Source organism: Corvus hawaiiensis, chromosome 3, assembly GCF_020740725.1.
Source record: "Corvus hawaiiensis isolate bCorHaw1 chromosome 3, bCorHaw1.pri.cur, whole genome shotgun sequence".
Classification (NCBI taxonomy): domain Eukaryota; kingdom Metazoa; phylum Chordata; class Aves; order Passeriformes; family Corvidae; genus Corvus; species Corvus hawaiiensis.
In genome coordinates this window covers 75,628,980-75,654,475 of record NC_063215.1, presented here as the reverse complement: position 1 = coordinate 75,654,475, position 25,496 = coordinate 75,628,980, and the positions used below count along the sequence as shown (strand labels likewise).

The 25,496-nt window shown below is 43.8% G+C and overlaps 1 long non-coding RNA gene across 1 annotated transcript; it reads left to right on the top strand.

Annotated features, from left to right (window-relative positions):
- The first annotated feature begins 217 nt into the window (after window positions 1–217).
- On the top strand, window positions 218–25,496 carry LOC125323743. The gene is made up of 5 exons (XR_007202631.1): window positions 218–300; window positions 704–772; window positions 5,998–6,175; window positions 12,585–12,648; window positions 14,703–25,496. It is a non-coding gene; the product is annotated as an uncharacterized LOC125323743 (long non-coding RNA).

The following is a 25,496-nucleotide window of genomic DNA, read 5'->3' as shown; positions in this document are numbered from 1 at the left end:
TGAGAAGAGAGTATCTCCATGTACCAGGGTGTTTTACCAGTAGCAAAAGAATAGCTGCAAAAAAAATTACAGATCTTTGGTTTTTAATCTCCCTCCACTCACCAACTACCTTGTCACACTGCCTCATAAAGATCTTAAAGACTGGTTTAATACTTGAAACTTCCTCTGTCTTCAAAGAACAACAAGACTTTGAGACAGATGTGGGAATTCACTTAGCCGAGCACTGCAATTTCAGTTTGTCTGCAATGATCTGCAAACCACAGACTCTGAAATGAGCAAGGGGTTATGTGAATGTTCCTTGTAAGTATTTAGTTTTATTTTCTCTAGCAGAAGCTTTCAAATAAGGCATCTCCTGCCCTTCAGAGCTTTTGCAGTCTGTGCAGAGTTTCTGCAAGCCAGGGCTTTGCTTAGTACACTTAATTAGAGTTTGCTTATTATAACAGTGGAAAATACAAGATGGTTTGACTCTGGGAATTAAATTTTGCTGCATTCTATTCTTGGTTACCATCAGTTGCTTCCTAATATTGGCAAAGATGCTCACGAAATCTGGGCATGTCTGGAGCAAGAAAGGTTAGTAGATTTAACAAGAAGGCATTAAAAGCTGATTTAATAGAGCAGTAGCTTGGGCTTTAGTGTGTAGCATAATTTCAGCATTGCTCCAGGGTAAGTATTCAATTTTGACTTTTTTTTTTTTCCATTCCAGACTAAATGAAACAGATGCCTCTCAATACTCATCTTTGATAAACATATTCTGAGAATCCTCCATCCAATTGTAAGTGATTACATGGCTAAAAATGCAGCCTGTAACTGAGAAAACAGATGTGGTGATAATTATCCCTGTGCCCTGCATTTCAAACATTAACTATTGCTGCTGGGAAAAAAAGGGCTGAAATCAAAACAAAGTGGGATTTGCTGCACCAGATCAGACCGTGAGTTCAGTTTGCCTGACACTATCTTCAGATATGGGCTGAGCCTGATAATTTATCAGGAAATCAGGAACGTTTCTTTATAACATTGCAAAGAATGTATAATGCTTCTTTGGTTCACTATCAGTTGTTTGCACATGATTCTTCCTAGTCAGGCATGGAACTCAGAGCGTCTTGAGTCTAATTATAATTATTTGAGTGTTTTATATCTACAACCTCAATTTTCCGTACAGTTTTACTACCCCCAAAAGCAGTAGCCAGCTGTGCTCTGTCTTCAGTTATACGGGAATTGAAATGCCTTGATAGGAAGTTTGAGGTTGGATCACTGAAAATAACTTTTTCCTGTGGCTGTTGCGGAAAATTCCATTTGGATGTGCAAGCTTATCATCTGATCTTTCAAGATGCTGGTGAGATTAGCACTAGCCAGAGTGACCAGGCTGTGTGCAAGATCTCAGCCCAGGCTGGAAGGCTTAGTCCTTCAGCAAAAGTCACTGCAGCTGTTTCTGGTTGCTCTTGTTTTGCTGTCACATAGCTGAAGATGATTCAATTTGAAGATATAAGTGTCCAATAAGTAGTCTGCAATATAAATCTATCTCTTCTGCTATTTTTTTCTGATTTTTGTTTAAAGGGTTTCAGTTCTGAAAATGTGAAACTCCTCTCTGAGGCTGACAAAGGTATTTTGCCCAGATTCCCATCAACTAACCGGAGGCATCTAACCTATGATACCTAAGGGCACTGGCTGTCTGAAAGCTGCAGATCCAAACTGGTAGTGTGTCTTTTTTCACTTGCCAGTCCAGGACATAGCAGGTATTTTCAGAGGGCAGTTCAACCCCTCCTAAAACAGGTGGGAAAATATTCTCCTACAGGAGCCTGACTGTGCCTGTTTTGTCTCTGACTGTAAAGGGAGCCTGCAGTGCTGACACACGCTAGAAGCCTGGTGGTGGCCTGGTTCCCTGAGGTGTGTTATTCCAGTCAGCCTCATGGTTCCTTTGCTTCTTCAAGCTGGGGGAAAGCCAGTCTCTTGCAGAGGTTATTCAGTGCACTTGAGACCTGAATCTGTTCTTGAGAAGTGCTGCTTTTCCTTTGACTATTAGAAATGGGCAGCTCAGATAGCATTGGGATGAAGCCAGACTGTTTTCCTAAAGTCTTATACCAGAGTAGAGGGAGAGAGGATTTTTTGCAGAACCCGGGAGCTCTGTTGGTTCTCAGGAAATCTCTGTCTGGGACCTGTTGCTCTCTCAGATAAGGAAGAATAAGTGTTACCATTTATGGGACAAAAATGCCATATCAAAAGCTTCGGACTTCACTTCATGAAGTGAAAATATATGCTATATTGATTAGAAAATACTCTGCTGTGACATCTGAACACAGTCATTCATGCCTATACATTTAATTAAATGGCCTGCTTTTATTTCAAAAGCTAAATATAATGAAAAATTGTAACTTGTCAACACATTGCTCCATAGAAGGGGCCTTGCTCAAGCTAGTCCTGGTCACATTAACACAAGTTAGAAATACATGTCACTGTCTTATGTACAGATGAATGTGGCAATCTCTTTCAGTTGTCCGGAGTGGTTGGTCAATATGATCAAGCTACTGTGCTAGGCTTATCACTTCAGCTCCTCCTCAGCTGGTCAGGCTTCGGACAGAAGCAGGCTCATGGGATGGACTTGCTGATCGGGAGTAGAGGCATTACCCTGTAACACAAGGTAGCCAGAGGCTGGTGGTTAAAACAGGAAACTAATGCAAACTGCTTATCACTGACAGGCAACCTTAGAAATGAGGTGAACACACCTGTGTGAATTGTGTGAGAAATAAGGCCATGCTGTCTGTTTTCCTGCTTTAATCTCCTTCAGGGCACAGCAATTTATCATGCTCCCAAAGTCAAAGCCCTTCTCAGTACAGAAGAGTGGGCTGAAGTTCCATGGCTGAGGATCCTTGGGACACAAGTGTTCAGGTCACAAAAATCTCATGGATTTTCTGGGTATGAAGTACCCCTGTCTACAGTATGTTCTGATTATATTTGGCTGTTGCTACATGCATGTCAAATAAACTTACAGGATGGTCTCCCAAGAGATATTGTGGGGGCAGACAAGGCTTGTTTTCTTGCAAATCTTTCCTAAAGTTGGGCAAAATATTTAGAAATATCACATACGTGCATTTGTGAAGGAGAAAGGTGTGATATGTCAGTGTGGAAAACCATGTGTCCTGCTCTTGTTCTAGACAAAAGACATGAGAGAGAAGAGCTATTGGAAGCTGAAGGTAGCTCCCAGGACACAGATGAGGGCAGGTTGGGCTGGTTCAGAACACAAGACCTTTTCTCTGCATTCTCCTGCACCTTGCGCTGACCACCAGTAGGAGCAGCCGCTGCTTTGGCTCAGCCACAATCACCATGATAGCCTTTCATTAGTGTCTGACACTAATTAGCATGCCTTGTGCTCTCTCAAGAGCACCAGATCAGTCCTCACAGCTTTTGCTAGGCAGAGGATAACTTTCATTACCTGACCAGATTTGCTGATCTCCTGGTAGGTACCTCACCCCTTGCACATCTCCGTGGCCAGATTGTATCAGGCTGCTGAGCATTTCCACCCACAAACAAGAATGATCTTGTTTGATTCTGAAAGCCATGACTTGGGCAAAATCCCATTGCTCTTTTCTGATCCATCTTCTGCTGACATCAACTTTATTTCTGAATTCTTTCCAAGCACAGTCAGAAGAACAAGCTGCAGGTTTAAGCTCACCGTGGGCAGTGAATTCCCTCTCGCATCTTAAAAGCCTTTTGCGTTTCCACAGCTCTGTAGCATCTTGTAGGTCTCAGAGGGGGAATTACAAGTTGTAAATTTCTTTACCCGTCCCCCTTTCACACTTCTAAGAGTGAAAAATAAAATGCTGCCAGCATTTTATTTTTGCAGCAGGGCCATCCCTCTGTCTCTGAATAAACATTTGTGTGAGGGCTCTCATTCTTGCCAAGGTGTTAGGATAACATTCTCATGCTGATTCCCCTGTCCTCCTTCAGCACCCCAGTGCTGGAGGTCTATTTCCGAGGCTTTGAAATGGCCATGCTCTCACCTCATCCCATACACATGGAAATGAGATCACCAGAAGGAGAGAGCTAGTAAATCCCATGGGGACCCAACAGGGCAAGTTAGGAAATTATGCCCTTCAGTGTACTGATGGTTGAGTGAAGAGCTCCACATGGACAAAGAGGCTGCAAGGAAAACAGAGGAGGCCAGGTTGCCCAGGGCATGGAGGCTGCTGCTGAAGGGCTTGGGCCTCTTTTCCATCAAACTCCACTGCCCATTTCACCATTGTTTCAGCAAAAGCTAGAGCTTTTAACTGTTTGCTTATTGTTACGAGCAAAGGACAGAGGATTTCTTATCATTAGCAACTGTCTGTATAAGGGTTTGAATGTAACATGACCAAAACTGTGCTGTGAATCAACAGGGAAAGTACTGTCATCGTCCTTGTTTCAACACATGCACACTCTGGGTTCCCTGAAGAGGACACCAGGTTCTCAGGCTGCTTTTCATTTGGCTTAAACATCAGATGTTAATACTTTTGTATACCTTATAAATCCTGGTGAAGATCAGCATTTTTCTCTTTAGTGCAACAGAGGTGCGTTAAAACCCACCAGGATTTACACACATGTGGGCCTCTCTTAAGAAGCTCAGCTGTAAAAATAATTCTCATCACACATTACAAAGTTGCCTGTGGTGTTAAACACAGCAGACATTTGGTGAAGCATACTCCTGGACAGGACCAAGCAGTGGTTAAGCATGCTAAGAAACAGTTCTCTCATTCAAATAGAGGCCACCAAAATGGTTTTTGAATAAGAACTCACTGAGTTTTCTTCCCCCTTTCATCTTGTCAGGAAATCTCTGTGAACTTCCCTCCTCTCCATTTGCTTTCCTTCCCCTTTCTCTGCTGTCATTTACCAGCCGGGCTATTTTCTTCAAAGTACCCTCTAAATGTCACAACCACTGAACAACCACAGCAAATAATGGAAATGCCCTGGTAACCCTTCCCAGAGCACTTATATACCAATGCTGAATAATTTGACCTGCTCTCATTCTTGTTCCCATTCTTGGGAACATATTTCACAGCAGTGGCAGAGGAAAGAGAATGGGTTTAAGATCTTGTTCTCTTTTCTCTTGGTTCTCTTTTGATGTAAGACAAACTCTACAAACATGAACTAGAAAAACCCTACAGCCCAAACCAGACACCCCTCAGAAGGAGTGTGCCAGATAACGCAGTATGAGGAACATTTCCATTTTGAGTGCTGTTGTGCATGCTTCACCATGTACCACTAATTATAAGAAAATTACTTAAAAGTCCTCAGGGACCTCTAAAAACAGTAATCCATAACAATAAAGGGCTTGGATATAGCAAAGATGTGCACATGTTTGAACACAGGGTTTCACCCTCGGAGAGGCAATCTGTGATACAGGATTTCAGGCAGAAATCCAACTCTTACTTAAGTTTTTAAAAATCAAGAGGTTTTCAAAGAGCCATGAGAACTGCTCTTTTGCCGATTCTTTCTAATGCATCAAAAGACACTTGCTGGAAAGGCCCACAGTGATAGGCATTTAACCATGATAAAATATGTTAAGATACCCTACTTGACTGAACTTGGAATTTCTATATAATTTCATTCAGTATTGGTTAAAGTTCTCATCTCCCAAATGACATATTTCTATCTATTTGATCACTTTGAATTTCACACTATTTTGTATTCAAGGTGTGCTTGAAGCAGTGTCCTCAAACCAGCTCTTACCCAAGATGAGAAAACAAATATTGAAATCAGGACTTAAGCTTTGAAGATTATCTTATTGCAGCCTCAAGCAGATCTCTGGATCTAATCTAGATAAGGGCTTTGGTCACTGCCCCCTTTCTCTTTTACAGGGTCAGGGCAATACTGAATGCATTGTCTTTCTCATTATAGTTCCCCCTCCTTCCCTCCAGGCTTTTCACTGTACATAATTTGTCTTTCCCTAAGCAAGCCGCAGGGACTTATCTCCTGTCACCAGAGAGAGCTTCAAACCTAATCTGAGTTACTCACTCTGTTTTACAGGTCAGGAGTGAACAGAGGTGTCCTCTTCAGCTCTCAGAGGTGTGGGTTTAGCCACACACTTACCTGTTCACACGTGTTCCTCCTGAGCTGCTTCCCATCTGCATCAAACGGAACAGTAGCACTGAGTGCAACCAAGCCAAAGCCTGGAGTCTGAAGCCCTTCATCTCTCATCTCTCAGGTTTGTGATGAGGACAATTAGGGCACAGGTGGGGCTGGTATGACATGTTCCCAATTGGCCTTGTGGCAGAGCACATTCCTGTTTTGAGTTTGACCTTGGGAGAATTGTTTAACCTGTCCTCTGTGTCTTTATTTCCCATCTCTAAACTCAAGTTGCTGCCTTGTCTGCATGAGCAAATTAATCAACCTCCCAGAGAAACTCAGAGACTATAGTGACATAAATAGAGCTGGCCAGGAAACTCTTCTCAAACCCTTCAACTTTATTGCACATCAAGATAAAGCAATCTTTCAAAGGTTATTTAAGGGATTGGTAATTGAAACAAATACATACATAGAACAAACATCATTCTGACAGTAAGTATGTTCCTATGGGATGTGGATTCACATTCAAATTGTCATTGACTCCGGAGAGGGTCTTGAACCTCGGGCTTTCCTTTCCTGGAAAACTTCAGAATTATGGTACATCATAAAAGCTGGTTGTGTTAAAAAAATCTGACTGGATCTGAACATAGTAAGAATAAGAGGAGTGTGATTCATACGTGCAAATTTTAAATGTGGACCAAAACTTACAGAGAAGGCAAGGCACAAGGGGGAATAAAAGAAAAAAAAAAAAAGAAAGAGAACACAAAAAGGCCTGCATATCTATCACCAAATGTGTCTTTTCCAAAGCGTGTGGAAAAAAGCATCATGGAGAGTGCAACACAGCATGCTAGGTGTAGACTGAATGCATAAACCTGTCCTCAAAGCACTGAGTAGCGAGGTGTGAAACAGACAAATTTAAAGAAAGAAGAGCTATGTCAGCAGCAGCATCAAAACGTAGAGACTAACACAGCCTTGTTTAAGAGAAATTAGAGGCAGGGAGAGAGGGAGGGAGAAAGTGTTGATACACTATAAGATTATCACACATTTCTAAAGAGGTCTGAAAGAACTGACTTCCTGCTGGGGGGTTCGTCTCATATTGGTGTGAACAAGCATCTCACTATCACCTGCAAAGGCTTTAAGTGCAAGTGGTGACACTTCGGTATTCACAGCCTGCCTTAGAAAATCCAGGGGAAGCAAAAGAAAGATAAAAACCATGCAACTCAAAAGGGTGTTGCTCCCATTGTTCTCCTTGCTGCTTGGTTAACTGGGAATCCCTTTGAGCAACAGAGGGGTCACATCTGTCCAGATGTGCTGTGCCTGCATCAGACGGCAGGGCACTGTGGAAGCAGCTCCACACAAACACCTTTCATGATAATAATACAATGAAATCACCCTTCTTGGCAGGACCAAGCTCTCACAAAAGCATGTTTTTAGCAGAATATAACGTGCAAGAACACCCCCTGTGGAAGATGGCTATTACCCTCTGATGTGGCAGCCCCTTTTACAGCAAAGGCAAGACTGAAAGCACTCAGGACTGTCATGATCTTTATGGACTCCTGAGACTGAGTCTGAGTCACCAAAGATAAGAATGGGTGCATGTAGATCCTCTCCAGCTAGGGCCTGGGCCATGACTGCTGCACCCCTGGCCACGAGCTCCTGCTGGTCCTGGCCTGCTGGCTTGAGGACTGAATGTATTGCTAAGCATGTGAAAACCTGAAGGTGAAGGAAGCTGCTTGTGGCTGTGACAGAAGGGACCGTGAGCTTCACAGTATAATAGCAAAGGACAGGTCAGGCACCAAAAATAGAGGTGAAAGGAAAATTAGCCTGGGTTCTTGACATCAGGTAAAACAGTTGATCAATGGGGTCACTGGGGGACTGTGCTGAACTCAAGAAAGATGTTAGCCACGTCCTGTGTTTTGCTGCATGTGTTTCACACCTTGTAGACAGTGCAACACCACAGAGCTCTCCTAAAGAGAGCCTTGCCTTCCAAGGGGCACTCTGCTATCTCCAGCAGGAAGGAATGGGCTGCCAGTCTGGCCCTGCTATTGTACCTGGAACAATCTGGAACAAGCAGGGCTAATCAAAGTTCTTTATTTAGGTGATGCGAGTAACAAAGCCTGGCTTATTTTCTGGGAAGGGATGTGTGAGAGAGTTTCTTTTGGGTCTATGGGGAGTATGCTCTCAGTGTATGCTTGCCTAGTTTTAATACTTATTTCTGGTTTGGATAACCTCATTCATTTGATGTCCAGTCCTATAAAAAGGACACAAGTAAGGATGAGAACTAACATTGTGATCCACAGCCCTACAATATCCCACAGCCATTTTCCACAACAAAAAAGATGTTAATGTTCTTGATTCTTCTTGGAAGGCAAGATGTTGTCTATAACCACCACAAAAAAACAATCAAGCAAACTTTGAATGTTTTACTTTTCACTCTTATTAACCCCTCCCCAGCAGTCAGTTTCTCTTTTGAAACAGTGATACAATGTGTCTGGCAGACTTACTAAAGAGCCGTTCGAGCTTACTCCTGCATTTCAAGAAAAAAGTTATTTTCCCCCTTCTAATGAAAATTCACTTTTTTTTTGGTCCTCCCTTATTCATTTATTTTTGAGGCCTTCCACCTCTGTTAACTGTGGGAAAGGCTGCACTTTGCCAGGGTACAGCACGCATTGTAAAAGTAATTCAATTTTACACCATAGCAATGACATGATCAAGGGAACTTTGAGCAGGCTTTGTGACCAAGAGCATTTAACAAGTATGTGAAAAGCTTCCAAAGAGCCCTCGTGAAAGAAAGAAAGGTTATAACAATAGGAGAGGCAGTTTGATAGTGGTAAATTAAGAGTCATAGGAGTGACTCTAATCAGGTTAGCTTTAAAGAAAGAGAAGCACCTTTATATCTCTTGGGTACAGGCCTGAGTACATTAAGAACTGTTGCATTTGTGTTGGAAAGTACACAAATCCCTGTGGCACTCAGCACTTGCTCCTCCCTGGGCTGAAGAATTCAACTCTGCAAGGAGAAAGACTTTCCAGGCAAGATAAATAAAGCTTCAGAATTCGACTGAGTACCTTGGAAAAAGAATATTGAGCTGTTAGTGTTTTTTTAGCCAATATCTAGACCTCTTTAGGAGTTATCTTCCATTTTGTTCCCTGTGGAAACCTTCTGGCAGTGCCAGTGCAAGCATGGGGACAGTCTGGTGCGTTAAAGTGATGGTGAACCATTCACAAATGTAACTAGTTTTTAGGGTCTGTGGAGCCTGAGCCAGATGCTGCCCTGAGCTGTACTCCAGTGAGCTGCATCACGTACCACATGCAAGTGACAAATATTTATTTATACCGTGTGTATTCATTGGCACATTAGGTACAATGGTTCTGGGCTTATCAATAAAACTTTGGGCTGGTAAAGAATGTGTATAGAGATGTACACCTCAGTGGAGAATTCAGCTGTCTAAATGAATAACACAGCTACAGACAATCCAGTTGTTAGTTTTGTTGTTTCTCACATACGGCTTATTCAACAACTGTTATATATCTCTTACTGAGAAAAATGCTCAGAATTGATTTTGCCCAGGAAAAAAGGTTATGACTTGTCTTTGTTGGAGGAAAAAAAAACCCAAAAAAAAAGAAATGAAAAAGCTGGGACTGCCTCAATTTTGCAATCGACAGGGACACCTACAGGAAGACAAAATTAACACATTGGCATATTGGGTGTTTTCGGCTTTATTTGTTCACAGCTTGAGCCTATTACCTAATAGAGACACAAGAAAATGGCCCATCTGTTTGCAGTGGGCAAATGTGTGAGTAGTACTCTCTGGGGCTGCGTGGGAGAAGGGCTGCTTTTCAAGGACGTATTTACTTTACTCTCTGTTTTCTCAACGGTGTATATAACTCAATACTAAAAGGCTAATTTGTTTAAGAAAACCAAACCTGACTTCTTCAGTTAATTGCTTACAGAAAAGCTGTAGGTATTGCTTGGATTCTGTGTGCTTTGCTGAGTGCACTGGAGTGGCCCCCACTATGTGGCCAGCGAGGATGCCTAAAAGCCAGGTCGATGGCAGCAAAGCACTCATTGTTCCTGTCCTGCTTGCTCTGGTGGGGCTGCAGCTCTTGGAAGAGATTGAGGATGTGTAAGGAGTGGGAGAGAGATGAAAGTCTGTCTGTCAAGGAATGGGGATGAGGCAGCTGGGAGGGAGAGTCTGCTCAGGGGCATGTGGGATTTGGGATATGATTAATGCTTTGGCAAAATGTTAACAAGAACAGGATCTGGCAACTGAGAGGAAATGCCTATGTGTTCTCTTGCAACCAGCCTCGAGCCAGAATAGGAGCCTATGCTCATGCCAAAGTGAATCCAAGCATTTGCCTGTTCATGAGTGGAATCAGGCTGTAATTGAAAACATGGAATTCGGAGATCTGCATCCTGCTGGACCCATTCCTCCAGCGGGAGCTGGATCTGCTTTGTAGCTCCTTTTATCAAAGAGAGACAGAAGAGACTTTTGGTAAACAGCAACACTGTCTCCAAACAATGTCAGCAGTCATTGCATCTTCTCCCCAGCATCTTCACCACTCACACTTTTAAAACAATTTTTAAAACTCCTCCAGTCAAAACCACCAATGCCAGAGGCAGCCTTTACTTCTCTCTAGTGTGCAGGGGCAGAACTGCTTGAAGGTATTAGCTATGCTAAGCCTCTTAAATAACTATTAAACACATAAAACTCTTAAATGCACGCAAATCCTGTGTAGCAAATGGCAAACAATAAGGAAAAGCTGATCAACCATTATACAGCAATTTAATCTATGCAATTTGCATAATTTTGCCCAACAGAAGGAGGCTATGGCAGAACTGCTTCCTGGAGAAAGGCAGAAATGCTGTACCAAACAGGTAAACAATCAGGAATGAGGATTTTGCAAGTCCTTGGCAAATTCTTGGCATAAGGACAAAGGGATTGTGATACAATTGCAAGGGATGTGATGCAGATGAACCAGAGGAGACAAAAGACAAGTTGAGAGCATGAAAAAAAGTCATTTTTCAGTCAAATGAGAGAATTTAGGACAAAAGTTGAACATGTACCTTTAACTCAGTCCCTCTGTATCATTGCTGTAGACTTAGGTGTTGGCATCCTGTATCTGAGCTATGGCACTCTGAAGTCCCACAGACAAACTGCAGCTACCTGCAACATTGGTGTGTGTGCAGCACCTTCATGTTCAGAGAGATCAAAGACTGGGGACTTCTAAGCATTCTGCATTACTGATGGCCACAAGGCAAATGAGCCACAAGTATCAGGAGTCAGGGCCACCCCACAATATAGCCTATGCCTCCTCTGGGGCTCCTACAGAAAACGTTTTCTCTGGTTTACAGTCTGCAAGGTGAGCTTATGTTTGTGGTAATATGCCTAGCACATTGTGGACTCCATAACACTAATCTAAACTTGCATATTTGGTGTGCAGATATTTCAGAGACAGGAGCTGTGCAACTTACTTGTAAGTAAATAACTGGAGGCTGCATGTCACTGCAGAGCCACCTGCTTAGGGTCAGTCCCTGCACCCCATGAATTTACACCAGGAGCTCATTAACAACTTAGTGCTGGGCTGCAAAGCAACCTTTTTTTTTCAGGAATATCCACTGTTATGTTCCCAGCAATCTGGTGGCCATCAATGCTTTGCTGATAAACTGGAAATCTTCACCTTCTTCTATCCTCACCTCTCAAATGACCCATGAAAGAGTCTTGGAGATCAAAGATATCCTCTTCCATCCTTATCCTTCGGACAGAAAAACTGATGAGATTTAGCACCCATGTGGGAATATGAGCATTGGTAACTGGGGAGTGGTAGGGGTGGAAAATGATCGGGGGAGGTGGTGATGGAAGAGCCCAGAAGATGAATTACCTGGGGAGGAGGTGCATACTGAATTGTGGTCTCCATAGCAAGTGTGAGAGGACAGAAGAGAAATGACTTCCTCTGCCCCAAATAAAGATCAAGGAGTATTTGCATTCAAAGGGGCTGGGTTGTGCACATACCTCTTTGGCCCCCTTCTTTTAACTGGAAATCCTCACTAATTAATTGCTCCACAAATTCTGCTTCAGCACATCATATAACTGAGGGGCTTGCTTGTTTCCCCGCTGCTGACTGCACGTGTTCCTTGCCCTTGCATTTTGCTCTCCAAAGCCAAATTAAAAGTATAAAGGAGCTAGGTGAGAAGATTAGGGGATTCTATGAGACTTTTAAAAGATCCCTCAACTCCAATATGTTAAAGTATAGGCCTATATGCTATAGACAACCACACAAAATGTCCAGTATGAGTTATCTGTTGTTATTCCTATTTTTTTTCCTAGCAATTTTAGGTTTTATCTTGAATTCGCTTAGTAAATTCAGCAACTTGTGGGCTTGTCACAGCACCTTAGGCAGACTAAAGTGGAACTGATGAATAATCAGTGATGCAACAGCTGTTATTCAGAGATAACAGAGGACTTCAGCCTGCAGATGTGCATGGGGTCAAGGGAGACAATGTTGTGCATGAAAAAGTCATACAATGGAGTTCTGTGTATTTTCTTCAGATTTCAAGAACAAAGAAGCAACGACCTTTTGTCTGCTGCTGTCATTCCCTGCTTCACCATTAAGGTAGTTTTCTTTTCTTTTCTTTTTTTTTTTTTTTCCTTTAATGGGAGGTATTTTGAAATAGACCCCTGTCAATCACGCCCTGAAAAAGATGAGCCCATCCACGAGCAGAAGCCTTTTAAAAAGTTTTAAAATATTGAATGTCAAACCATGTGGCAGTAAGCTTAACATAGGACTTTGGATACATGTGATTTGGATATATTTATTTGAAAGACAGGTTCTTTTTTAATCACTAAATATGCCAAGTTTTAAAGGAAAAATGAAAATCGAAGAAAACAAGACTTGCATTCAGTAAAGATCTTCCCAGCCTCCAACAGGGGTCAAGAGAACTGTGTAACAACAGGCAAATGGAGACAATTCTTTCTGTGTATCCTCCTGGTATCTGGCATTCCGTGATTTAAGAATTCCTGAGTTCATGCTGTATCTATATCTTTGTGTTGAATTGCATTCATAGACCATTCTTGTCTAGTTTTGTTTGGGTTTGTAATTGATACTATACAGGAAGAGATTCATGCTCTGTTTGTTTTGACCTTACTGTCTCATCGTTTCAGGTGAAGCCCGTTAATATTTTTATTGTGAGAAGTTGCGAAAAACTTTTACCTTGTTGCCTCTCCGTATCTGTCACAATGTTACATGTCACTGTTGTTGCTCAGTCTGACTGCTTAATCTCCACATTCTCAAAAACCACCTCTGCTTTTAAGCATCTTTGTGCGGCACTTCACCCAGCTCCCAGTGCAGCTGGGGTAGGAAGCACGGGGCGAGTGCTGGGCTGTGCCATCGTGCTCCGGAACGTGCCGAGCTTGCCTGAGCCACGAGCAGTCCCCGGCAATCCGGACGGGAGCAGGCAGCTCCTCCCAGCCCCTCCTGCAGAAGTGCCAAACCTCTAAAACGCTGCCGTGCCAGGTGGAAGCACGCGAGGACAAATTTGTGTAATGCTGTGCGTGCCAGGGGACAGCATGCCAGGAAAGTCAGCGCACGTCGCCTGAGGCTGGGCATAAACCTCTGTCCTCCCGTGTCGGGAAGGAGCGCAGCTGTGAGGACAGGAGCCCCGGAGCAGAGCCGTGTGCCAGCTGCGGGCCCGGGAGCCGGGCGTGCTGCCGCCTGCCAACACCCAGCCCAAACTCTCCCTGGAGCTGGCCGCAGGCTGCACCACGCGTTTGGCTGCCGGTCCCTGTCCCACATCCCCACCGCCCTGCCACGGAGCAATTATTTACTTCTCACCTGCGAGCCTTAATGAAGTAATTACTTTCTAACTGTTGGGAATTTTTTTTTTTTTTTTTTTTAAAGGAAGGTGAGTGCTCACAGACCACGTCCCCAGCTAGGCAGGGGTGCAGTCATCCTCTGTGGAGCATCCATCATATTGAGGAGTCTGAGCTGTGTCGGGCTTAGTTGAGAAATGCGATTGAGAGCACACAACAGCTATGTTCCCATCCCCAACAGAGGACAATGTTGCTCTTCTGTTGCTCTTGCAGTCCATGGGAAGCTGATGTTTGACAGTACACTCCCAACACTTCAGTTTTGTTTTTCTGTTTGGGTTTTATTTTACTGTTGTTAGGATTTTAGCTCCTTTTTGTTGTTGTTTTGGGTTTTTTTAATTGCTTTCTCCCCTCCTCCACACTTCACTCTTTTGGTATAGGACTGCCACTCACCAGCTGTTCACAATTCCTTCACCCCTTCTGTTTTTCAGTACCACACTGCCCCGACATAGACTCAAAGGACATTTTATTCCTTGCAGGAGGCTTCCCACGCCCACTGAATACATTTAATAAAAATACTCTTCTCTTTCCTACCTTGGAGAAAATTTAATATATCTGTACTTCTCACAAAATTCAGATTGGCCAATCTATCTTCCTCAAACTGCCTGAGTTTGATTTCTTGAATGGTTTTAGATCCTAGAATTACTTCTTTTTCTCTCTCCTTGATAGAACAAGCTCATCCAGAAAGTGAGTACTTGGTAAGTACTTTTCAACAAAATGTCACTCATCACCACATAAATCTGATCTCCAATTCCCTGCCCTTTCCATTTTGCTTTGTGTAAAATGATTTCTTTTTTCTAGGCTGAAACTTGCCCAAAAATTAGCACATTCACACATATCAGCAACTGGTACCCAAAAGAGGAAAACTGGGATGACATTGTGAAGAAATCAGTTACAGCAGAGTTGTCTGCTGAAGGAAGGAGAAGAGCTATCTCTGGGTGATGTGCAGAGCATGGCAACTCCCACTGTTGCTAATAGGAGAAGAGGCTGCTGAACTCCTCTCAGGAATGTACTGTTTCAATTTCTAATTGAGTTATTCGTTCACTTGTTAAGAACTCATCTCTTAGGGCAGTGACACTCAAAGACAATAATAGTGGCTGCGTTCAGCCACCAGGGAATTCATTGCAGCTACGAGACAAAAACTTGCTCTGATTGTTCAGTTGTTTTGGTTTTAACTGTCAAAACTGTGGCCACCATCAATTCATTGTGATCACACATCACAGCTGCTTGTCTGGGGGTTGCTGGTTAGTCCTATCTCTCTTTTAGGCTACTGGAGCAGGAGTGCCCAAGGTGCAGTCTAATGGACCATGTCAACTCATCTACAGAGCCGTTCTAACACACATCATGTGCATTCCATCCATCACACATTGGCATTGTCTCTCTAATGCTTTGAGAAGGAGCATGAACAGACTGCAGGGTGCTCCGTGGCTCATTTCAGAGGAAATGGGGACCCATCACACCAACAGATCATATTTGCTCTCAGAGCAGGTGTCTGTCAGTCTCCACTTGCAGGTGACCAGTGCTGCCTTCTGTCTAGGTTCCCTGTCCCTGGTTTGCATGTTCCGGGTCCATCCTTTTCCTGTGGAGCAACCTCACAGGCATCAAAACAACACCAAAGCCTGTTTTTCTAAGGAAACAGCAATGCCAGACTGTGTGCAAAAAAGACCCTAATCCAAGGGCCTCTCACAGCCAGATTGACTCAGGCCTAATCCCCTTCAAGAAAGATCCTCCTGATGAGATGGCTTCTCTTTCATTGCTGATAGACAACAAAATTAAACACATCAAACAAACTTATTTTCCAATGGCGAAGTTGCAAAATTTCACATAAAAGATGCACATTATTTTTATTAGTTTTACTACTTTCCTTTCTTGCCTTTTCCTTTGGTTCTTATCCAGCTTCTGGAGGAGCCAGTGCACAAGGACAATCAGGAGCATGTTTCTGTGATGGACGCTAAAGGGCAACACCTTCCCTGTTTTACTGCACAATGTACTGTACTGTTCCCTTACCACAGCTGTTCCTCACATTGAACAGTTTTCTCTCCTGTAAATGTTCAGCTTTGTATTATTTTTTTATTATTTACCAGCATAACATCAAACCCTTTATTTTAACAGCCTCTCTCTAAAGCCCAGCTCTATAGAAGCATCTGCTTGTATGGCTTAACATAGGACTTGTATGTGGTTCAAGACCTGCAAAAAATAACCCAAAAGAGCAGAAGAAACTCAAGTACTTTGACTTTAATGAAAAACATTGACTATGGACAAACGTTAGTAATGTCTTAACAGTAGGTTACTGCTGCTACCTGCTACTGTAGGACAACTGCTTGCAACAGGAAAATAGGGGACCTCTGCAATTCCTGACATGATCAAGCAGTCTGTTGGAAACACTTCTTACAAAGAACTGCAGCCCAGGTGAAGTGAGGTCTCCAGGAAAGGCTGCAGCTGAGTTGAGTAAATGCTGATGAAGGAAAGTCAACAACAACCTGGGTAGGCCAGAAACAGCAGTGGGAAATAGACTTTGCTTCTGGGTTTGGGGCTTATCTCAGGGGGAAGCTGGATGAGAGTCCCTGTAGCAGAGGTGAAGGCTCAGGACTAATGAAGCCTGGATAAGGAGATGCCAAAGGCTGGCATTTGAATTACTGTGTTTTAGGAAGAGAGTTTCTGGCATTGTGAACCCTTTCAGTATTTGGGCAGAGAGTCCAGGTGCATGTGCACAATCTGTGTAGGACATGTGCACGGGGCTGGATGTGCTCCCCCTGAACAGACCTGCAGTGCAGCATGCAGGGTATGTCTGCTGCTGCTTGAACCTCTGTTTGCCCTCTCCATGAGTGCTGGGGGAATCTCCAGGGTACATGTGGTGAAGGCACCCAGGTCTGCAGCATCTGCAGTGGCTGGCAGAGGTTACTGTCCTGCCTGTGGGTTATGAAATGCTCACAGTACACCTGAGCAAAGCTTCCAAGAAAGAGAGGAGCTGCATCTGTGGCAGATGCCTTTGTTTGCTGGTGATGAAGGAGCATGCTGCCAGCACCAGGCTGCTGTACCTGTCTCCAGCTGCTGACCAGAGCCCCTATTCTGCTACTTCTGGTTTCTCTCAGGTAGGTGGTACCTGTCAGCAAAATACACAGGCAGCATAAGTCCCTCAAAATCTTACTTACTCCTCCTTGTTGTGTAGAGGCTGAATTCAAGAGATCTAGGAAGTCACCTGTGGCCAGCTGGGGCTTTGTGCCCAGACCCTCCCCAGTGGTAAGCAAGGCAGCCCTTCCTTCTCCTTTGCTCTCTCAATCAAAACAAAAAAAAAAAACAAAGGATTACTCTTTTTTAAGGGTCATGTGTGTTAAGATAGCCAGCCCAGTTGTGTCTGGCACTGTAAATAAGGCTAAGGAAATTCAGAACTTTTCAAGATGAGGCAGCAGCTAAGCATATGCTTTGGAGTGGTTTTTTTTTCCAAATCATTATTTTTTTAATAAAAGAGTCGGTTTTCTCTAAGTCAAAATCTCTTTCAGTTTGCATTCCTCCCCCACCCCAAACAGAATGTAATCAAATGAAGCTGGCTCAAAATACCTTTGTGATGCTTCCCAAAATGCCATTAAGAACCCACGTCTTTTATGGCAAGTCACTTTTAAGGCTCACATATATCTGTTTTGTGGGGTGTGTGGGGTAGTATTCGATGGATGCATGCATCCTAGGCCACAGAACTGCAACTTCAGAATCTTCAACTAAACAAATCCACCTTTACTCAGAACAGCTTCTGCTTTCAGCAGTGAAGGCAGCCTACATACTGTGAAACTGCTGAAGAAAATCCAAAACCTAGAAGGTGTTTTTTCCCTAATAATACTTCAGTTTGAAAATGCACCAAGCCAACAGCAGCATAAGGGCACAGAGCAGCAGCATGTGAATACAATACAGGGCATTCTCAGCTATGACATGATCTCCTCTCTTTCAGAAAGGATAAAGGTTTCTGGCATTTTAAGCCCAAATCTGATTTTACTAGATCTGTTTTATCTTGAATTCACTGTTTTGCACCTATTTCTAGCACATATACCACATGTTGATTAGAAGAGACAGCTGTGCTGGAGAAACCAATCTGCAAAGTAACCATGTACACTGGCTAACACCAGCCACAAGGGAGGGGCATGGCAGCTTGCTTCTGAGCTTATCCTAAATCCTTTGCTCCCCCAGAAGTGCCAAGGGCTTGTGGTTAAGGCTGGGCTTCCTCCAGGTGAGGAGGGAACTGGGGTATGGGGCGAGCTCTGCCAGCTCCCCGGGGTTTGCCTGCACAAGCAGAAGGGCTGCAGTGAGCCTGCCCTTGCGCACGAGGGAGGGAGCTGGGGGGTGCAGCCCTCAGTGCTTGTCAATCCATAGCTGTGAGACAATATTTTATGCTTCTCTGGCAGATTTGATATGATCAGCTTTGTTTTCCAGCACTGCTGTGGAGATTTGCCATCAACTTCTTCGTTGCATCGTCACTCTGTCCTCCTCCCCTCCCTGCCCTCTGCCCCCTTATTGGTGCCCCTCCACCTTCCCCCTGCTCAATCACACTCAACAAGACATTCTGAATTTTCCATATCTACTTTTTTTTTTTCTTTCCCCCCTCTTTTGTCTTCTGGTAACAGTGTTTGGCATTTCCCGGACAGCCCGTACTCCATAAGGCCTCAGTGTCTGAATATGAGGACGGCTTGAACGTTGCCTGCTGAGACTGAAGAAGAACTTGAGTTAAAATAATCCTCTCTTTTGTTCCGCTTGGGTTGCTTTTTGTTTGCCTGACAGATGTTCGGCCCCTGTGCGTGTGCAAGGAGCGGCTCCTCCGCCAGGCCCTCTGATCCGCCAGCTTATTGATTTCTGCCTATCTGTGCGGCTTGTCTCCAGCCCTTACAGATGCGAGGGCTGGGGCAGCAGCCCCTCTCCTTCACACACAAATAGGGCAATCCTCTATTGTGAGGGGGCCAGCGAAGGAAAGTGAGCCTCACTCCCTCTTGAGCCATTGTGACAAATTCAGGCGGGTTTTGGGGGGCAGAGGGGAGATAGGCATGAAGGACCAAGGCTGCGTTCTGACAGCTTGTGACGCTACCACACAGGTGCCTGAGTAAACGGGAAGGAAGGCCTCAGAGCTTTGCACTGTGCCTGTGTGTTATCTCAAGTTCATATTCAGTCCTTTTACTGGGGAATGTCAGGATCAAAGTGGTGGCCAGGCAAAATCTTGAAAATCGCAGTTTTGCTCTGTTCCTCCTAAATGGCATTGCTGTGCACTGCTCCAAGTTTCACTGACTGGACCAACCCTGAAGTCACTGCATGCAAGACTTCCATCTTGCAGTTAATGGCCTTGTAAGCCACATGTAATGCTGTTCTTCTATCTTGCTTTTTTTTGTTTGTTTTGTTTTGGCTTGATTTTCTGCCTCCTGAGTAGTGTGTCAGGGTGCTCTGCAAGAGAAGCGTGCTACGGACCTGTATCCACATTTTGGCATACAGTTGCAGGCTCACTTTGCTGATGACAGAAGTTTGGCTTTTGTTTAACCCTTGACATAAGTCTGCAGAGGTCTGACCTGTCACTGGCTCTAGTGCTCTGGATGGAGTGCAGAAAAGGAGGCAGTTGTTGTGCAGCACTCAGCTGTCCCCCCTCATTAAGCCCATGTCCCTGGAAAGCAGTCATTGTGCTTACTGCCCACCACATCCCTGTGACAGCAGCTCTTCACTGGTGTCTGTAATGCACGTGCGTAGAGGATGCACTCCCAAGAAACACCCCTTTATCTGGGGCTGGGACAAAGGCTATAAGGGCAGCTCCAGGGTGTGTATCTCCCACCCTGCCAGCATTTTGCATCTGCAGTGAGCTCCCTGTCTGCAGAGTAGCTTTTCTACTCTGCACCAGGTTGCTCTGCCTTGTCTTCCCTCTCTCTAAAGCACAACATTTATTACTGTGCATATCAGAATCTCCAGAGCTGTGACTGTGTGGTAGCTAGGAATGGCACATCCTTTGGTTTCATTGATGCTACCAGGCACTAGGTTATCATTTACTGCCACAGTAGCTGGGCACCAGTTTATTGAAAGCTACCTAGTTATGTATTAATGACCTGCTGTTTGACAGATTTTACCCCACAGAAACAAATACAGACAAGTTTCTAGTGTACAAAGTTCATCTATTCTCCTCCTGAAGTGTTGCTCTTTGCTCACAAGGGTTGGGGTAGCTCGGTTTGGACTTGTTAAGGCAAAACTCGCACTCTGACATGTTGTGGTCTGTTAGATCTTACAGAGAGGCTGTCAAGAGCTGGCAGAGATACTTCACATGGTGTCAAGTGATTTATACTAACATGAAAAGCAGGGAGAGAGTTTGCAGCCTGTGGTGGCCTGCATTGCAGCTCCAGCTATGTTATGGTTACTGGATCTGAGGCTGAAACCACGGTATGGTGCCTCACAGTCGTTGGTGGGTGCTTCCCACCAACAGCTTACTGGGACAGGGGTCAGTCAGAGCTGATGGCAAAGGAGGTGACACTGTGTAATACTTCTTTGAATAATGACTAGCAGTAGGCTGGGAAGAGAGACTTGGACAGCATCCATGGGGCAGAACAGATGTTCCACACAGTCACATGAGCTCCTGCTGCCCACATCCCTCTCAGTGTACTGCAGCATCACAGGGGTCCCCTTCACTCTCATGATTAACATGAACAAAGGGTCCTCTCAGCATCAGCTCAGGTCTTGAGATTTCCTTTTATGATCTGTCTGTCATGCAGTCCAAGAGGGGTGTGTTTATGGGTCTTTAATTTAGGGAAAAAAACTTTGACAAGCCACAGTGAATTCAGTAGCCAGCAACTTTCATTACTCTGTTAGTCTTGGATTCTCCTTGACACATACGTAAAAATAAGGGAAAGTGGCTCATTTGGAAAGAAGAGCTGTGTAAAATGCTCTCTGGTTTGACAAGTGGGGCCTTGCCATGCCTTTGGGACATTCTATTTGATGTGTCTTTCAGTGTCAACAGGAGAGGACTGTAACTGCTGAGAACTACTCAATGCACACTCTGCAAAGGGAATTTTATCTTGGGAGCATCACCTAAATACTCTGTTAATTGGATTGTGTCTTAGTGACATTTAAGGTGTTGGGCTCAACATGCTGAAAACAAGAGTTCTGAGGCTAATCATCCAGAGAGCTTACCTGTAGCAAGCTGTGGGGATGGCCAGACTCCTATTTCAAACCAGGAGGGACAGCGGGTGATGTACGAACTGGTACCCAAGGGAGAATGAAGAGGAGAAAAAATTCCAAAATCCATATCCCTTGATCCTCTGCAGTGATCACACCTGCAGGTCAGGATGTGGAGTGATAAAAATTTCCTCTGGCTTTCAGGAAGGGAATGCCTTGTGGGTGTAGGAGGATCAGTGAATACAGCTCTGTGTATTGGGTGGTGTCTGTAGGACAATGTAACTCACGGCCTGGAACAAGTGATTTTGTACACGTGCATTTTTGCAAAGGCCATATTATAACTCTCTTGAGGCTCTGTTGGACCAATAATATGGTAGGAGTTATGTACAGCAGTTGTATTTCATAGATGGTACCTGAAACCCAAGCTGTGCCCATGCTGAGTGTTAGAAAGGGAAAAATCAGTATTTGGATTAATTCCTTTCACTTGTTTCTGCTTTACTCTCACCGCCCTTCCCCTTGCTCCACAGCCTGTGGGTGATGTTGTTGTTTGCAGGGCTGTGTGCGAGCTATTCTGTGACTTTTCTTTAATAGCAGTTCTTTGAAAGTCTGCTGCTCCTGTAATGGGGGTTGAGCGCAGTTGCGTCACTGTTGTGATGGTCTGTCAAGCCATCTAATTGGTTTGTCTCATTAAAACTTACAATTGGCGTTTACAAGGCAGCAGTCCTGTAGTCCAACACTGTAGCTGGAGCCACACTGGCTGACCAAGTGCTTGCACGTGGGTTGGGATGTGGATGGAAAACTGTGTCTCTCATGAACTACCCCACAGCTCCTAAGATAAAGCTTGAATGTATCAGGCCACCTCTGACTTCACCTTCTCTGTAGCGAGACTAAGTGGAGGAACTCAGCTAAATTCAACAAACAGGTGGTTTTTAATCTCCAGTTCAGAGCCAAGACTGCTGGGATCTCAAACTGGACACTCAAGGGCTATCCACTAGTTGCTGCTGGGTAGCTTGGCCTGTTGGATGTTCTTTTGTTAGCAAGAGCATGAGGAGGAAATGGTGCAAGAAAAGGGCAGATTTGTGTAGCCTCTTATCAAAACTAAATTCTTGGAGTAGTTCCAAAATGCATTTTGTCTCTGAATGGGAACATTCATGAAAACAACCCTCTACCTGTTCAGGTCAAAATATTAGTTAAAACATTGCAAGTGCATTCTCTTATGAAAAGTCTATTTTTTATTTTATTTTAACCTGAGCCAACTAGCCAAAAGGACCTCACTTACTTCAGGAATCTGATTCATTGTCTTTTTAAAATTTAAATTGCAATGATGACTTCTAGCAGCATAGTTAAATTTATCTGTGAGCAAAAACTGGAGTTCAGAGCTCTAGGTTTGTGCAGTGAACATCAGTGTAGCTTTTCTGCTAACACTGGACTTAAACTAAGCACTGGGCTTGAACTAAACCACCAGAAACCCCTGTTAAATGTTTGTGCAGGAATTTTATGGGTTAAATCAGATATATGAATGCCAACATATATAAACTGCTTTGGCCGCTGTAACTCCCCAGCTGCTCAGACAAGAGCATCTTGTCTGTTTGGTGCTTTGCTGTGTTTGATGGAGAGCATCTCTTTGACAGAGAGGCATCTTAACAGAGATGGAGGACACCACAGCCACTGACTTTAAAGGCTGCAGAGCCAAACAAAATACATTGAGTGGTTTAGATGTAACAGCCTGCACTGAATCAGGAGTCTCTCTATTCAAGGCTGTAAGCTTAATAGCTCTGCACTGAGGGCCTGGAGAAATGAGGGGGAAACCAGGTCCTCCTGTTCCTGTGGAAATGCTTTTGTCTGCAATTGAGCTATGCACCAGCTGAAAACACTTTGCATCACCCTTTAAAATGCTTTCACTTCAAATTTTGTGGGTTAGCTCAGGGTAAGCATTTCTCTTGGCTTTTGAGAAAAGCCATAAAAACCTACACTTTGTGACTTATTTTAAAACAGAGAATGAAAACACATTGCATGGCCCTTCCAAAGACAAATGATCTTTAATTTTTAAAAATCCCATCTAATTGTCATTAATCAAGCCATCTCCTGTGCTAATAAGATGGAGGCAGGGAATGGAATGTCATTCCAGCTCAGGCAGCTGTTGTGCATGTCAACCAGTTTCAAAATGCTTGGCAAAAGTTGTAAATGCAGTTCTAATGAGATTGGCTTGTCTGCAACTAGCAAACACATACCAGCCACACCAAAACGTTTGTTTGCTATGGGACTTAGTGGAGATTGTGTTAGCCGTTCTGCATTCAAGGGTACATGTCAAGAAAAGTTCAGATCAAGCACAAGGCAGTGACACTGGAATGCAGCTTTCTCCAAAATGATCACTTATATAAACCCTGAAAAAAAAGGCTCCACTTCATTTCATGGTTTTTGTTGTGTGTGGGGGGCATTTCCCCATCAGGACCCTTAACTTTCTGGTATCTTGGTGCATGAGGTTCTCTGCAAAGGCTGCATAAACAAGCTACAAACAGAAGTGTGTTTCCTGCTGGGATGTTTGAGGATGGGCTCCTGGTAGGGGACTGACTTTGGAGGCACTCTACAGCATCTCCCACCTGCCAGGTACCCCCAGCTGGTTATGCCTCCATCAGCTGCCCAGGTTGGAGAGGAGGTGCCCAGCTGAGCCACCCAGGGGCTCCAGTATGGGAGTGTAGCCTTGAAAGAGCAACGACCAGCTCGATCATCCACCCAATCTGACTGCCAAGCTGATCACAGCCAGCTTCCACGAAGCCTGGTCAAACAGAGGATTGGTCCAGAGGGGCTGTAATCCTGTTCAGCTAAGCCACGTCACTGGCCCAGGCACTGTGTGTGTCACATACCCACACCTGGGTGGGCATCTAGGTGAATCAGCACATTGGTGATTTCTTGTGGAACCATCAGAATCACCAAACCTGTGCAGCTGCAGAAAGCTAAGCAACAGAAATACCTATGTTTCAGGGATGGCAGGTCCCAGGAGCCACTAGCACTTTACCTCCACTGTGAAGTATCTATGTAACAGCACAAACTTCAACACCTTGTTGCTTTTCCTCAGCACAGAAGGGAATCCTGTTTTTTAACGTTCCTTTTATGGTGCTTGGAGCTCAAGTACAAAGGACTGGTTAAATTTCTGGTACCGTGACTACTCTCTTGCCAGTAGCCCTTTAATCTGTGTCTTGTGCCAAAGAATATTAATTATTGTAGGCTACAGTGAAGTCCATCCCTACCCCCACTTGAGCCTCTGAAATGAACAGTGAAGTTGAACTTTGCCAGCAACTGTTAGGAAAAGGGCCAAGAACAGCCTAACAGGAAAGATACTCAGGATTTTTTGTTTGTTTTTTCTGCTAAACCATGTTTTTGTAATTATGAATACTTTGTTGAAATTGCTTGGAAAAGGAAGTACACAGAAAATGGTCCATACAATTGAACTAACTACATATTAGTGTTGAAAGAATATAAAACTGGTCTCACTCTGTTGCACTCACACAGACAAAACCCCTTCTCAGAAGGAATTTGGCTTGAGAAGAGAGATCTGGAGACCAATCTTAGTTAACTTCAGGCCCATGTGCCTTATTGTCTGGTTTACGACTGCCCCAAATGGGCTAAAAGCAAAGGACATTCACACTAAACAAAAGCAATGGCTGAAAGAAAGAGAAAAGAGGAATTTGAAAGCTGTCATTTCCAAATCCCTTCTACTCAAAAGTTGGTTCCTGATTTTTGATAAGGGACCCTGAATAAGGCAGCAGTTAGTTTTTAGGAGCATAAAGTATCTTCAACCAGACTGGAGAGAAACAGACTACTTTATTTTGCTTGGATTCATGTGAATACTGCTTTAATCAGTCCCCACCTGCTCCTGCCACCTCTCCCCAAGTTTAGATTTGTAAAATCCCGAATTGCTAAAAACAGAGAAAAAAATTGCCAAAGCAGCTTGCAAGGATGTATGATTACAGGTATCAAAAAAAGGTTTATCAAATGTGGAAAATTACAACTTTGTCCCCTAAGTAAATAAATACTTAAGAATATAAAGGAATAAGATGCTGTAGGACCACTTCAAACTACTGTGTTTTATAATTTCCACTTAAATGCTTTTCTCTAGTCAGCAGCCTGGTCCTGGCTCCCATCACACTAAGGCATATGTAATGTTACAGGCATATCTCAGTGTAAAAGGAAAAATGTCACCCTAGAGTGAGAAAGCTTGGTATTTGGTTTATATAACATCATCTTATGATTCAGCCTCAAGAAAGTCTTGGTTTTAGTTAGAAGAAAATTAAACTTATACCTGACTGATATAGTGAACTAAGCTTTTAGAAGCATATATGCAATATTTATGTCCTGTCAAGCACTTTCACTTTCCATAGTAACAAGCCCCCTCTTCCGTATATGAAATGGACTTGATGCATAAACAATATTGCTGGAAACACGTCCAAAATTAATAAAGACTTTGCTTTACAA